Source organism: Puma concolor, chromosome A3 (genome assembly GCF_028749965.1).
Source record: "Puma concolor isolate L17-30 chromosome A3, mPumCon1.1.hap2, whole genome shotgun sequence".
In the NCBI taxonomy this organism is placed as follows: Eukaryota; Metazoa; Chordata; class Mammalia; order Carnivora; family Felidae; genus Puma; species Puma concolor.
The window spans coordinates 27,165,572-27,179,121 of record NC_141669.1 but is presented as its reverse complement, the minus strand read 5'-3'; the positions used below and the strand labels follow the sequence as shown (position 1 = coordinate 27,179,121).

Below are 13,550 nucleotides of genomic sequence, written 5' to 3'. Positions count from 1 at the left end.
CAGGGCTGTGAAAATAAGATAAACACCTACCTCTGAATTAACCGCAGGTAAAATTAACACGTTGGTTCCACACATTCTCCATCTTCTTCTAGCACTGTCATTTCAATGCACGCACGCCATGTCACTTTCTGAGCATAAAAGGAAATGCTTTTTCTCCTGCTACATTTATACTAAAGTGGACATGGCTCAAAATAAAATCAGGGCAATTGAATTAGTACCAGTTAAACAGAAATTCTGACATCAAAGTATATCCAAAAGACCCAGAACATTGGTTTTCTGTGCTGAAAACCTTATCAAAATATGAAATTCAATAAATTGTTTTTAAGGTGCTCTTTAGTACAAGCTATCAACTTGATATGCCTATGTAAAACATGCAAAATTCTTCCTCCAGTAGTATTTATCATTACGTAGCAACTATGTTTCTATATCTGCAAAATATTCCAGAGTATTCATGTTTGAAAACCAAAAAACAGGAGGACGACTAACTGCTTGATTCAGTGGAAAGAACTAGCTTTATAAGGCCCTGGAAGTGAGTTTTAGTCCTGGCTTTGTGTAGGCAAATCACTTAAACTTTGGAAGCTTTCATTTCTCATCTATAAAACAGAGGAGGAAGGGTGGTTTCTTCTAATTTCCTCTAAGCCCCTAAGAATCTTTTATCAATGGTCTTTTGCAGGAATTAGTCTCTGAAATAGCTTGTAATGCTAATTATATTACTAAATGCTTATGACTTTCATAAACACTGCCAAGTTTCTATATACTTTCTTATAGACAGGTATTATTGATCTACAAAGATCATAACATGCTTCTCATGTAACAGTTACCACTGAGGAAGTGGAGAAGCCCCTATTTATCCAGGTCCAAGTAACTGGAAACATTCCTAGGTTTCTTTGTACCCAACAGTCAACTTGAAAGAGCTCTCAATGGCCAAAGGTGGAATAATTTGAACAATAATTATCATATAACCTAAAGAATAAGTATCAAACTAAACTAATATAAATAAGAGACTGAATCATTAAATGGGGGAAACAAGACAAGTATTCACTGCAAAAGAATTCCAAATAAAATACAAAGATACCACCACCCCCCTCACAGCCCCAGAGGTAGAGCTTAATTCCCCACCTCTTGTGTGTGGATGGTACTTGGTGACTTATAAGAAAGGATGGAATGGGAGAACAATAATTTTCCAGTAGCAAAACCTGGGAGACACAACCTTAGCAAGTGGTCAATATTATTATCACCAGTGATACCATGGTCTCTATCATCTACCTCCTCATTTGAAGAGATGAGAAAGGCACTTCACCGTTGCAGTATTTTTCTCCCAAACCCATAAGTCCATCTCATCGTGAAAAAACACTGATAAACCCAAATTGGGTGACATACCACAAAATACTTTCAGAAGTGCCAAGGTTTAGAAAAAACAAAAGAAAAACGAAAAACTGTAACATATTACAGGATATTGAGGAAACAGGACAACCAAGTGCCAAGTGATAATATCCTGGACCAGATTTGGACCAGAAAAAGGACATTAGTGAAAAAAGTGGTGAAATCAGAATAAAAGCTATAGTTTAGTTAACAGCAGTTCACCAATGTTAATTTCTTAGTTTTGACAAATTTAACATGGTTGTCCAATATATGAACATTAAGAGAAACTCTTAATCAGTACATTAAAATGAACTTAAATCATCTTAAGCACCAGTGTGAAAGGTATATGCAAAGTCCCTGTATTATCCTTGCAACTTTTCCGTAAATCTAAAGTTATTCCAAAATAAAGCTTGTATAATATTAATAAATCAAAATACCTGCATCAAATTTACTACAGGGTGACTCATACTCTGTATTAACTCACTGAAATAAAATATGCCAATAATACAAGGAATTTTGAAATATACTGAATAAATATTTTAGCATCTTGTAGATATTCCCAGAAGAAAAATCATTTGAAGAGATTCAGAATTGTTACCTGTTTCTATGGTAACTCATGATTTTGTGGAATTATAAGGAAAATCCTCTGCAAGGATTTTCTATAAAAGAAACCCCACTCCCCTATGCAAGAGGTATCTACTAGGCACACCTTCCCCACCTGCAACTCCAAGCCCAAACTGTAAAGGAGAGGAGAAAAGGATACAGAAGAGAATAAGCATGTCAACAGTCTTGTGGGGAACTGGGTCTTTCTGAAGGTCAAACAAGGAAAGACAGTTCCATTGAACCTCTTGTTGAATTTGGGATTTCCCACCACACAGGGAGATTGGCGACTGTTCCCCAGACAGGTGTCTGCTTACACAATGCACTGAGGGATCTGAGCCCCTTCCCCCACATCTGTTGAAACAGGAGAGAAGAAAACACACAACTGGGCAGAATGGAGATGGTGGCTATAAGGCAAACAGCCTGCTTGTCCATCAGTGTGGGCCAAAGTAGCGTGAGCTTCCCATGAGTCAAGGGGAGGTCACAGAAACTCAGAGGAGCAGTGACAAAGTATTATGTTTGCCCGTGTTTTGTTTCGTTTTGTTTGTTTTCCTTACTGGACCCACAGAGAGACTCCATTTCCCAGCCATCCTTAGATTTAGGTTAGGACCACTAAGTTCTCCCCATGAGAATGTGAGTGAAAGAACTACTCAACTTCCTGTCACAGGAATATTGTATGGCATATTATTAGATCCCCCAAAAAAAAAAAATCATCAAAAAAAAAAAAAAAAAAGCATAGATGTGAATCTCCAAGAGCTCTCTTTCTCCGTCCCTCTCCCCGCTCTTTCCTACTTTCTCCTCAACTCAGAGTTCAAAATGAAGAACCACAAGATGAGGAGTCACAAAATGGAATCCACTGGGCCTTTGATTCACTATTGGAGAAGAGCTGCCATAGCGAGCCACTTGTTCCACGCTAGACTGTGATATAAATACATTAAGCTATTGAGATTGTGACAGCAAAACTTAGCCTCACCTAAAGATAATTAAGGATTAAATACTAATTAAAGGTAGCTTGAGCTTTCTTGTGAGTATCCTACCCAAGATGGTTGCCCACTGACATCACCACTGGACATCTGCCTCTTATACCCATCCTCGAAAAAGTAGACCATGTACCACTTCCTCCTTCTAGTCCTTCTGGCCCAACGGTAAGGGGGAAAATGGAGGAGGAGGAGTAATTCAATAGGAGACTGGAATTTCAAAAGTGAAAGCAATCCAAAAAATCATGGAATCCATTAACAAAGCTGTTTTCTAAAATAACACTTAGAAAAAAAGACATTTATTGTTAGTATCTCAATAAGCTAATTTCCCTTAGCATGTCATTTCTGTTTTGTCCTACAACTTGGCTCTACATAAGACAACATAAGTTTATTGTCAAAAAACTGGTTTGACAGGGGCACCTGGGTGGCTCAGTCAGTTAGTGTCTGACTTTGGCTCAGGTCTTGATCTTGTGGTTGGTGAGTCTGAGCCCCACATCGGGCTCTGTGTTGACAGCTCAGAGCCTGGAGCATGCTCTGGATTCTGTGTCTCCCTCTCTTTCTCTACCCCTCCCCAGCTCATGCTCTGTCTCTGTCTCTCAAAAATAAATATTAATTGCTTTTCAGCCTTTTGGCTAAGATCAAGTGTAGTGTCTGTTCTTATCAGTTCAAAAATAAATATTAAAAAAAAATTTTTTTAAACTGGTCTGACAAATGGTAAATCAGGTTTTTGACTTTCTCACATAATATTAGACATTAGCTATGTGGGGTTTTTTAAACCCATTTCTCCCAGATTTCAATAAGGGGGGGTTTTGCTTATTTTTGCCAAAATTTTCCCATTCACTCTTAGACAATGTTTAAATATGCTTAAAGACCCTAGTTTAATTTTAGATAGATGATACAAACATTAAAAATAGTTCACAGAAGTGAACAGTAGCAAACACCTCTTTCAAAGAATCAACGTTACTAAAGCTTTTTCACCTTAAGTTTTCCCAAATACCACATGTGCATGTATCAGTCAATTTTGAAATGGGAGAGCTCATGTATCAGAGTTCCAATAGCACAGCCCTCTAGTGCACACCCAGAGACCTGCCGTGTTCCTGGCTGAAGTTTCATGGTTCTTGACAGGCAAGCACAAGGAAGTCCTCACCAGCCTAGGGTGAGACCAGGCTGCACCCCTAACAATCACTTGGGTAAAATTGGAACTCCAAGCTTTGTACATACATGTTTAAAATTCAAACAGCTTATGCAAACCATGAATCGATATTCAAGTAAAACTTGAAAAGAGACTGTATCATTTAAAAAGGAAATGAAAATATGTGCCCAATTCTTTGGGTTCTCCACTTCCTGGGGAGAGTTGATAGCTTTCTAGGATTGAGATTGTTGGAAGCCAAAGAGATGGAGCAAGATGTGGGAGCAGAAATCAACTGCCTTTTTTTTTTCTTCTTAAGTTTAAGCACGTGCATGGGGAGGGGCAGAGAGAGGAAAAACAGAATCCCAAGTAGGCTCCACGCCGGCAGCATGAACCCAACACAGGGCTCAATCTGACAAACCATGAGCCAAAATCGAGAGTCGGACGCTTCACGACAGAGCCACCCAGGTGCCCCTCGACTGCCGTTTTATTACAAGGCACCAGCTGTCCAGGCCCCGTTGCACACCATGCACAAGGCCAAGGCTGCAAACCCACCACAGCCTTGCCCACGTCACACAACTTGGCAACACAAGCTTTGAAAACCCGGGCACAGTCTAGCCGGCAAATGAATCATCACAACACCCAGCTCTGAACGGTACAGTTATTTCACAGGCCCATTCTAGAAAATTCCCCATCTCAGAGAGGGCAGGACCACCACAGTTAGGATGGGACGGCTCCCCCAGCTGCCTCTCCATTCTCAGAAGGCTTTTGAAGTTGTTTTATTTTTTTTAATGTTTATTCATTTTTTGAGAGAGACAAAGTGTGAGCAGGGGAGGGGCAGAGAGAGAGGGAGACATAGAATCCGAAGCAGGCTCCAGGCTCTGAGCTGTCAGCCCAGAGCTGGACTCAGGGCTTGAACTCTTGAACTGCGAGATCATGACCTGAGATGAAGTCCTGGGCGCTCAACCGACTGAGCCACCCAGGCGCCCCAAGAGCTTTGCGGTTTCTAACAGCACTTTTTCCAGCACTCCCCCATCCTTAACTCAGACTTGACCATCACACCATGATGAATGACCACACTCACTTTCCAGCTGAGGAAACCTCACCAAGAAGCCTAAGGATTTGCCCAGATGATAAAGCTGGTGTCGAACAAAGTAGAAACCTGAAGCCAAATCTTCTTTCTGAGTCTAGGGCCTTCCCCCCAGGACGTAAGCTCTGCCACATCACCTGGACAACAGTCAGGTGACAATATAGGTTCAGAGACATCATCTCCATGACCTTATATGCAGGACAACCTCTCTTCATTGAGTCCCTGTCAAAAGGTAAAAAGTAGCATCTCAGTCTTTCCCCACCCAACCTGGAATAAAATGGGAGATTCCAGAAGCCACAGACAAGTCACCTGCACACTGGCTATCCACAAGTGTTCAAATCCCTTAACCATTACGTGTACTCTAAAAATATACAGGACTCCAACTGTTAAAAAATGGAGGGTGGATAAGGTAGGACAGGCGTCTGGCTGGCTCAGTCAGTAGAGCATGCAACTCTTGATCTCACGGTTGAGTTCAAGCCCCATGTTGGGCACAGACCTTACTGCAAAAAAAATGGGGGATAAGAGAAAATCCTGAAGCCAGCCAGGTCTCCAAACCCACAAGCTAGATGATGTGCAGATTTCTTCTAACTTTGCTGTAACATTTCTGATCGATGTTCTAAAGCTGCACCAGCACTGGCTAATGAGCACGGAACACATGGTTAATCCCAACCGAGGCGTTGTAAGTATAAACCAAACAGTCGTTTTTAAAACTCAGCATGGGAGGAAAAAAAATCTCATTAATATTTTATATTGATTACACAATGAAATGGTATTTGGATATTTTTAGTTAAATAATGTTATTGAATAACTTCATCTGTTTTACCTTTTAGTGTAACTACTAGAAAATTTAAAATTAGACATGTGGCTCACATTCTATTACTATTGGACAGTGCTGTTCTGAAGACAGAATTCATGATCAAAACCGTTTCTGCCAGAGATGGAAACCCAAACAGGCCAGGCAGAGAGCCTCCGCAAGGCATTTCCTCCCGTCCTCCAGGGTGCCAGGACCTTGCCAGCAGGACACGGTCCTGCCTCCTTCAGTAGGACCACACCCTCCCCACAGCCCAACTCAGGCAGTGCAAATGAACAGACCCCCCCCCCAGTCCCCCAGGAATGCCGCCAGTCCTTCTTCCTCCCCCCACCACTGAGGCTACCATTCCAGGGCGCAAGAGACTCGAATCCCTGAAACATCCCCCAATCCCACAGAGACCAGGATGATTTCGTAAGAAAGATCCCAGCGGGTCTCCTTCTATGGACCACTGGCCTCCCAACTTTCAGAATCATGTACTGTATCAGGGGCACCTGGGTGGCTCAGTTGGTTCAGCATCCGACTTCAGCTCAGGTCATGATCTCATGGTTCTTAAGTTTGAGCCCCGCATCAGGGTCTGTGCTGGCAGCTCAGAGCCTGGAATCTGCTTCAGATTCTGTGTCTCCCTTGCTCTCTGCCCCTCCCCCACTCACACTCTGTCTCTGTCTCTCTCTCTCTCTCTCTCTCCCTCTCTCTCAAAAATAAACATTTTAAAAAAATTAAGAATCATATACCTACCAGAAGGAAAAAAAAAAAAAAAAAAACTTCAGTCCAACCCCCAATACACACTCCCTACTGCATTTACAGGCACATTTAACACATACTCAAAAATATAAATTTAGAAGGCAGGGATAAAGATGAAATTAAGAAATTCAAAACTAATTCTGTTATTCTTAATCCTTTTTTTTTTTTCCACTAAAAACACTTCTTCTTTCAATGACTCTGCCACCAAATGTGTTTCGTTTGTTTTTTTTGTTTTGTTTTGTTTTCTTAAATCTCAGTTTAACACCTTATGATAGAATCAAACCTTTGAAACGCTCTAAGGACAGTGTATTTCAATATCTACCTCCACTATCTCGTCTAGCTTAAAAAAGACACCTCACATAGACACCTGGGTCCAAACAGCAGAACTATTCTTAAAGTCTTAATTCTCCAGTTTCAGTCTCCTACACTAATTATTCAAAGACTTCTTTACTAAAATTAGGAACTTTCCATTTTCCCTTTCAGTCAGTTGGTCTTGCAAACTAATTGGAAAATGTTCCATTTTGACAAAAATCTTCACTGAGTTTGAAACCCTTTGCATGATTTTAGTTGAAGATTTTCAAGTATAAAGGAATGAGTTTACATGACACAACAGCTACCGCTTTCTGCAATGAAAATCGTTTAGCAATCAAAGTGTGTCCACACACTTATTTTCTAGGTGTCCTTTCTGTAGCACATGATCGTTAAAAGAAAACACCTACTTCCTTATTCATTAACTTATCATCTCTATTTTGGAAGCAGATTATATGCATTCGTTTTTCAAGTACGTGTGGGGCAGCAATACGACAGCCAAGTATCACTTGAAAGGCCAAAATGGGGGCGCCTGGGTGGCGCAGTCGGTTAAGCGTCCGACTTCAGCCAGGTCACGATCTCGCGGTCCGTGAGTTCGAGCCCCGCGTCGGGCTCTGGGCTGATGGCTCAGAGCCTGGAGCCTGTTTCCGATTCGGTGTCTCCCTCTCTCTCTGCCCCTCCCCCGTTCATGCTCTGTCTCTCTCTGTCCCAAAAATAAATAAACGTTGAAAAAAATTAAAAAAAAAAAAAAAAGAAAAGAAAAGAAAGGCCAAAATGCCTGCCTTTACAAGAACAATTCCTAATCCGTCTTCAACAACTCCTTTAGGTAATCTGCTCCCATTAGTTTCTGTGGTACCAAAGATTATAAGGATCACTCCCCATGCCACTGTAATGTGCTGTAAGATTTTCTGACTACTTAAGATGCTGTAATCTGGAAATCTACTTAATCGGGTAGAGACAAACCTCCATACAGAGTCAGTCGCCCTTGTCAGCAGAACCCACGCTCTTCTCTCGAAATGCCCTGGGGCTGCTGACCTTCATGCGCCGAAGGAACCAGGGCAATGTGCAGACTGACTATTATGTAAAGTACAGTTCCTACCATTAGACAGAAGTAAATATAAGCAGAACGTCTACTGCTTTGTTTTCTTGCATCCCAGTGGAATATCTTCTACAGGTCTGGAGTGTGAGCACCTTACTTTTGGAAAGTGCTGCTACAGACATCAATGGGTCAGGCCAAGATTTTCACTGTCAAAGCTACTTCTAACCCAGTTACTCGTAGAACCGACAATATTGTTCTTCTCCAGGAGGATTCTGGAAGACAGGTATTGCACTGCAAAATCTTTTCACGGTTCTGGTTCTGTCTTTCCTGCCAGCACTTGGCTGTACCCTAAGGAATGGGTTCAATTACGGTCATACACCTCCTTCTGCTGAATAAATGCTCAATCTCTTTCCACCAACACCACTCGCCACCTGCAATCCTCAGCTGCTTCTCAATTCCTGACTGCTTTTTTGTTCTCTTTACCACCCTTCTGAATCCACCACTCCCTGATGGTGCCTGGTAACTACGGTCCGTAACTTATTCAGGGTTCACTCCTTGTAGTTTAAAAACAGAAAATTGTTTTTTTCCTTTAACAATCCTACTTAATAAGAAGTCCAAGCACACCTTTCCTTCTGAACATTTAGAAAATTATTTTTAAGAAATGAAGCAAAAATTTATACATTGAATCCAGAGTCTATGAATCAGTAGAATCACATGACCTTTGCCCCTTTGCCTGCTCTACAACACACCTGGCCATCCACCACCAGATACATTTTCCAAACCAGCATTTCACCCATGCTGCATTTTCAACCCCACTTACATCTATCCCCCCCCTCCACCCGCCCCCCGACAGGAATACTCCAGGTGAAGCATGCTTGGCCCAATTTTTCCTTATACTTCCTCCCCTTTTGGCCTATCAACTACTACTCACCCATCCACAGCCAACACCTGCCACCCCAGCCTGAGCAGCTGTCTTGCTTCATGCTCTGCTTAAAGGGCCCTTATCTTCCAGTAATGTTTTACCCTGTTTTGTCTTCTCCAACAAACAGCATGGTACAGTGCATATATTCAGCCCACCCTAGTAGCTGGGTTTATTTTCAAATAAACAGTATAGCTTTATATACATGTATATACACACATATATATATACACATATACATATACACACATATATATGTGCATACATATATACATAAATAATTATAATGACATAATCGGGAACACACATTATCTGGGGTACTTTTAATACATGAAAAAAGTTTTTTCTTGACCAATGGTTAATTATGTCAGGAAGGGAATCAAAGCTGCTCCTCCAAGAGCAGAAAAGACTCTGGGCTCAATCCCACTACTTTAATGTATACCTAGTATCATCTGACCCAGGACTTCCTGCCGTAATATTTTCAAGCTGAGACAAGGAGCGTCGGCAATGACATTCCCACAGCCAATGTGCCAACAAGCATGGCCTCTGGAACAGAGATTCACTGCCACTGGGAATTATAAGCTTTCCGCGAGCCTCAAAGAAATCATGTCACCACTCCCCCCAAAAATACACACACCACAATGTGTAGACAACACTGGGGGCTGGGGTCCAAAGCCCTGATGGCCTTGAAACCCTAGGACAAGACACCTGGTTGGTTTTTCCAATGTCACAGGGCCTGCAGGTCAGGTGACAAGCAACGAGTGCTTCAGCCTCACAGATTCCTTCCCAGAAGTTCACATATAAGCCAAAGGGTAGTTTTGTTTAAAGAAAAAACCACTAACATACCAGGACAGATGCTGAAAATACATACCTATTGTCACTATCTAGGGGTAAATTCTTACCCTTCCTTAAAGTATTCAGTATTTGCTCACTCTAGGTTACAAAATAATGTGACCTCATTGCCCAGTGGTAGCAACCTCGCACTGGTTCGGCCTCACCCAGTTCTGGGCAGAAAAGGATGGACAGTTCTTCTTGTTGTTCAACTGCTTTTTTCAGAGTAAACCATCCCTTTGGCATTTCTAACCCTCCCAGCTTCCACTGGCAGCCAAACAAACCCCTGTTTGCCTTTTAAGACCGAAGATCAAAATCCCTCCTGTGCATTCTGGCTCTTTCCTCTCTCTCCCTTTTTTCTGTCCTCCTGTTTCAAAACCACACTGAGGAAAGCACATCCTCACTGCTCCTGCCCCCGTCGGAACCAAAGTCCATCTTAGTTTTCCTTGGCAACCACTCCTAGAGCATCTTCTTTGAAGCACTTTATAAAGTGTTTATATCAAATGCCCTCAAAAACCTAATTAACAAATCCCTGAAAAGGAAGTCCTGTTAAAGGGGGAAAAAAAAACAAAAAAGAAGTCATAACAAGAAAGCAAACAGCCCAATTAAAAACATGGCAAAAGAACCAAAGACACTTCAAAGGAAATCTACAGATGGCAAATAAGCACGTGAAAACATCCTCAGCATTTTTAATCCAGCGAAGTTTGTCATAAAACCACAGTGAGCTACTGCTATACGTCCATTAGAATTGCAAAGAAAAACCTGACACTACTAAGTGCTGGTAAGGATGTACAGCTATTAGAACTTTCACACACTACTGGGAAGAATACAAAATGGGGTGGTTGCCGTGAAAAACAGTCTGGCGGCTTCTTACACAGTAAAACATGCACTTGCCAAACGACCCTCAGCCAGCTATCATCGGAGAGCCATCTAGCTAGAGAAACAGACTAGATCCAGAGGAAACGGTGAATGCATGACTCCGAATGACAACCTACCAGCTGTGTGAAGTGGCCTGGTGGTCACAAACTCATGATCATTTTTTAAGGTCAGACAGGTTTGTGTTCAAGGTCTGATTCTCACTTACTAGCTGTCACTGTGGCAGGCTATGTTTCTAAAACTAGTTTTCCTACATTCAACAAAACTAAAAGGCAACCAACGGAATGGGAAAAGATATTTGCAAATGACATATCAGACAAAAGGCTAGAATCCAAAATCTATAAAGAGCTCGCCAAACTCCACACCCAAAAAACAAATAATCCAGTGAAGAAATGGGCAGAAAACATGAATAGACACTTCTCTAAAGAAGACATCCAGATGGCCAACAGGCACATGAAAAGATGCTCAACATCGCTCCTCATCAGGGAAATACAAATCAAAACCACACTCAGTTATCACCTCACGCCAGTCAGAGCGGCCAAAATGAACAAATCAGGAGACTACAGATGCTGGCGAGGATGTGGAGAAACGGGAACCCCCTTGCACTGTTGGTAGGAATGCAAACTGGTACAGCCACTCTGGAAAACAGGTTCCTCAAAAAATTAAAAATAGACCTACCCTATGACCCAGCAAATCACTGCTAGGAATTTACCCAAGGGATATAGGAGTACTGATGCAAAGGGGCACTTGTACCCCAATATTTATAGCGGCACTCTCAACAATAGCCAAATTGTAGAAAAAGCCTAATGTCCATCAACTGATGAATGGATAAAGAAATTGTGGTTTATATACACAATGGAGTACTACGTGGCAATGAGAAAGAATGAAATATGGCCCTTTGTAGCAACGTGGATGGAACTGGAGAGTGTGATGCTAAGTGAAATAAGCCATACAGAGAAAGACAGATACCATATGGTTTCACTCTTATGTGGATCCTGAGAAACTTGACAGAAACCCATGGGGGAGGGGAAGGAGAAAAAAAAAAAAAAAAGAGGTTAGAGTGGGAGAGAGCCAAAGCAGAAGAGACTCTTAAAAACTGAGAACAAATTGAGGGTTGATGGGGGGTGGGAGGGAGGGGGGGGTAGGTGATGGGCATTGAAGAGGGCATCTTTTGGGATGAGCACTGGGTGTTGTATGGAAACCAATTTGACGATAAACTTCATTCATAAATAAATAAATAAATAAATAAATAAATAAATAAATAAATAAATAACTAGTTTTCCTAATTTGTACAAAAAGGGTGTTAATGATGGGGCTGCTGCAAGGCAGCCTGACAGCCAACTGAGAGGTACCACCAGTACAGTGTTTTCTCCGTAAAACTGCTCATATTCTTATAGAGCAGATGGCAGAGCCACAGTTCTGGGCACCCTCACCTCCCCTGCTAAGTGCAGCTCTACCCAGTAACCCCTCGACAATTCAGCACTAAAAGAATAACCTCCAGGGCCACCTGGGTGGCTCAGTCATTTAAACGTCTGATTCTTGATTTCGGCTCAGGTCATGTTCTCACCATTTGTGAATTCAAGTCACACATCGGACTCTGAGCCAACAGTGCAGAGCCTGCTTGGGATGGATTTCTCTCTCTCTCTCTCTCTCTCTCTCTCTCTCTCTCTCTCTCTCTCTCTCCCCCTCCCTCCCTCCCTCCCTCCCTCTCCGCCCCTCCCCCACTCATGCTGTCTCTGTCTCTCTGAAAATAAATAATCTTGAAAATTAAAAAGAATAACCTCCAGGACAGCAGGCAACCTTGCCCCACACTACAGCTGGCTCTGACTGTTCCATGTCTCTGCTATACCATCACGGTTTGAACATCGCCCCTGTCACAAGAGCGTGTGTGCAGAACACCTGACTGTTGTGAACACTGCATGTTATGAATAAATGCTGGTTATCATCAGAGTTCTTGGGAAGCTCTTAGAAAAATGAATTGCATCCCACAATTCTAGGGAGGATCTGTCAGGTGGAGGTGAGAGAAAATAAGTGTGGAGCTGAGAAAGAGCCTGGGAGAGGTCAGGTGAGGAAACTGGCCCACATGGTGGGGGAGGCATCAGCCGGAGAAGAGCGAAGAACAGGGCTGAGCAAGTGGTGGATCGGTCCCTATCATGGAGGGTCTTAACAAAGAGTTTAGGTTTGATGGAGAAGGAAATGGTAAATCATTCTTCTTTCAACTCCCAGAGCACCTGCAAAACCTCTCCCCTTATCTTTATCACAAGGAAACAGTATCCTGTGTGTGTGTGTGTCTGTGTGTGTGTGCGCGCGCACGCGCAGGCCTTCTACTAAACTGTGAGCTCCTTAACAGCACATAAAGGTCTCTGTTCCTAAACATGTGACCAGGAAGCACTCCCTGGAGCTGGAGTTCACAATACCCACTGCTCCAAACCTCAGTCTACACCCATCCTCCAATCCCCTGTGAACCCCCTCTGCCTGACAGGCCCCATCCTACTTGCAGATCCTCAAGCACTCCTGACTATCACCTCCTGTAATCAGTACTCATGATCACAAACCCAAGTCGAGCCTTGAGGTAACCCACAGCTCATTTTCTTCCAAGAAATGAAAGAGAGGAGAGGACAACTCTTTAGATCTGTCTTCTACTCTAGCTGCACTTCAGCCACCGCTTCTGTACTCCAAAACCTGTCTTGTTAGATCTCTTATCTGATCTCTCCTTGAGAACACAACAGAATAGAAGAGAGAATAAGAGTATAGAGCTTTTCCAATCTAGAAGCTCAACTTCAAGCAACCATAGTCTGTCTTTCCTCACCCCAGAATCTGCCCTTCCAAGCTTATTATCACTCCAGGTTTGATACTGACATACTAA

General features: G+C 42.5%; 1 protein-coding gene and 1 pseudogene across 6 annotated transcripts in view; one reads left to right on the top strand and one right to left on the bottom strand.

Moving 5' to 3' along the window:
- LTBP1 (latent transforming growth factor beta binding protein 1) overlaps positions 1–13,550 on the bottom strand; it is a 403,312-nt gene that overhangs the window by 315,759 nt on the left and 74,003 nt on the right. The window lies entirely within an intron of this gene.
- Positions 3,552–3,653, top strand: LOC112864406 (U2 spliceosomal RNA; annotated as a pseudogene).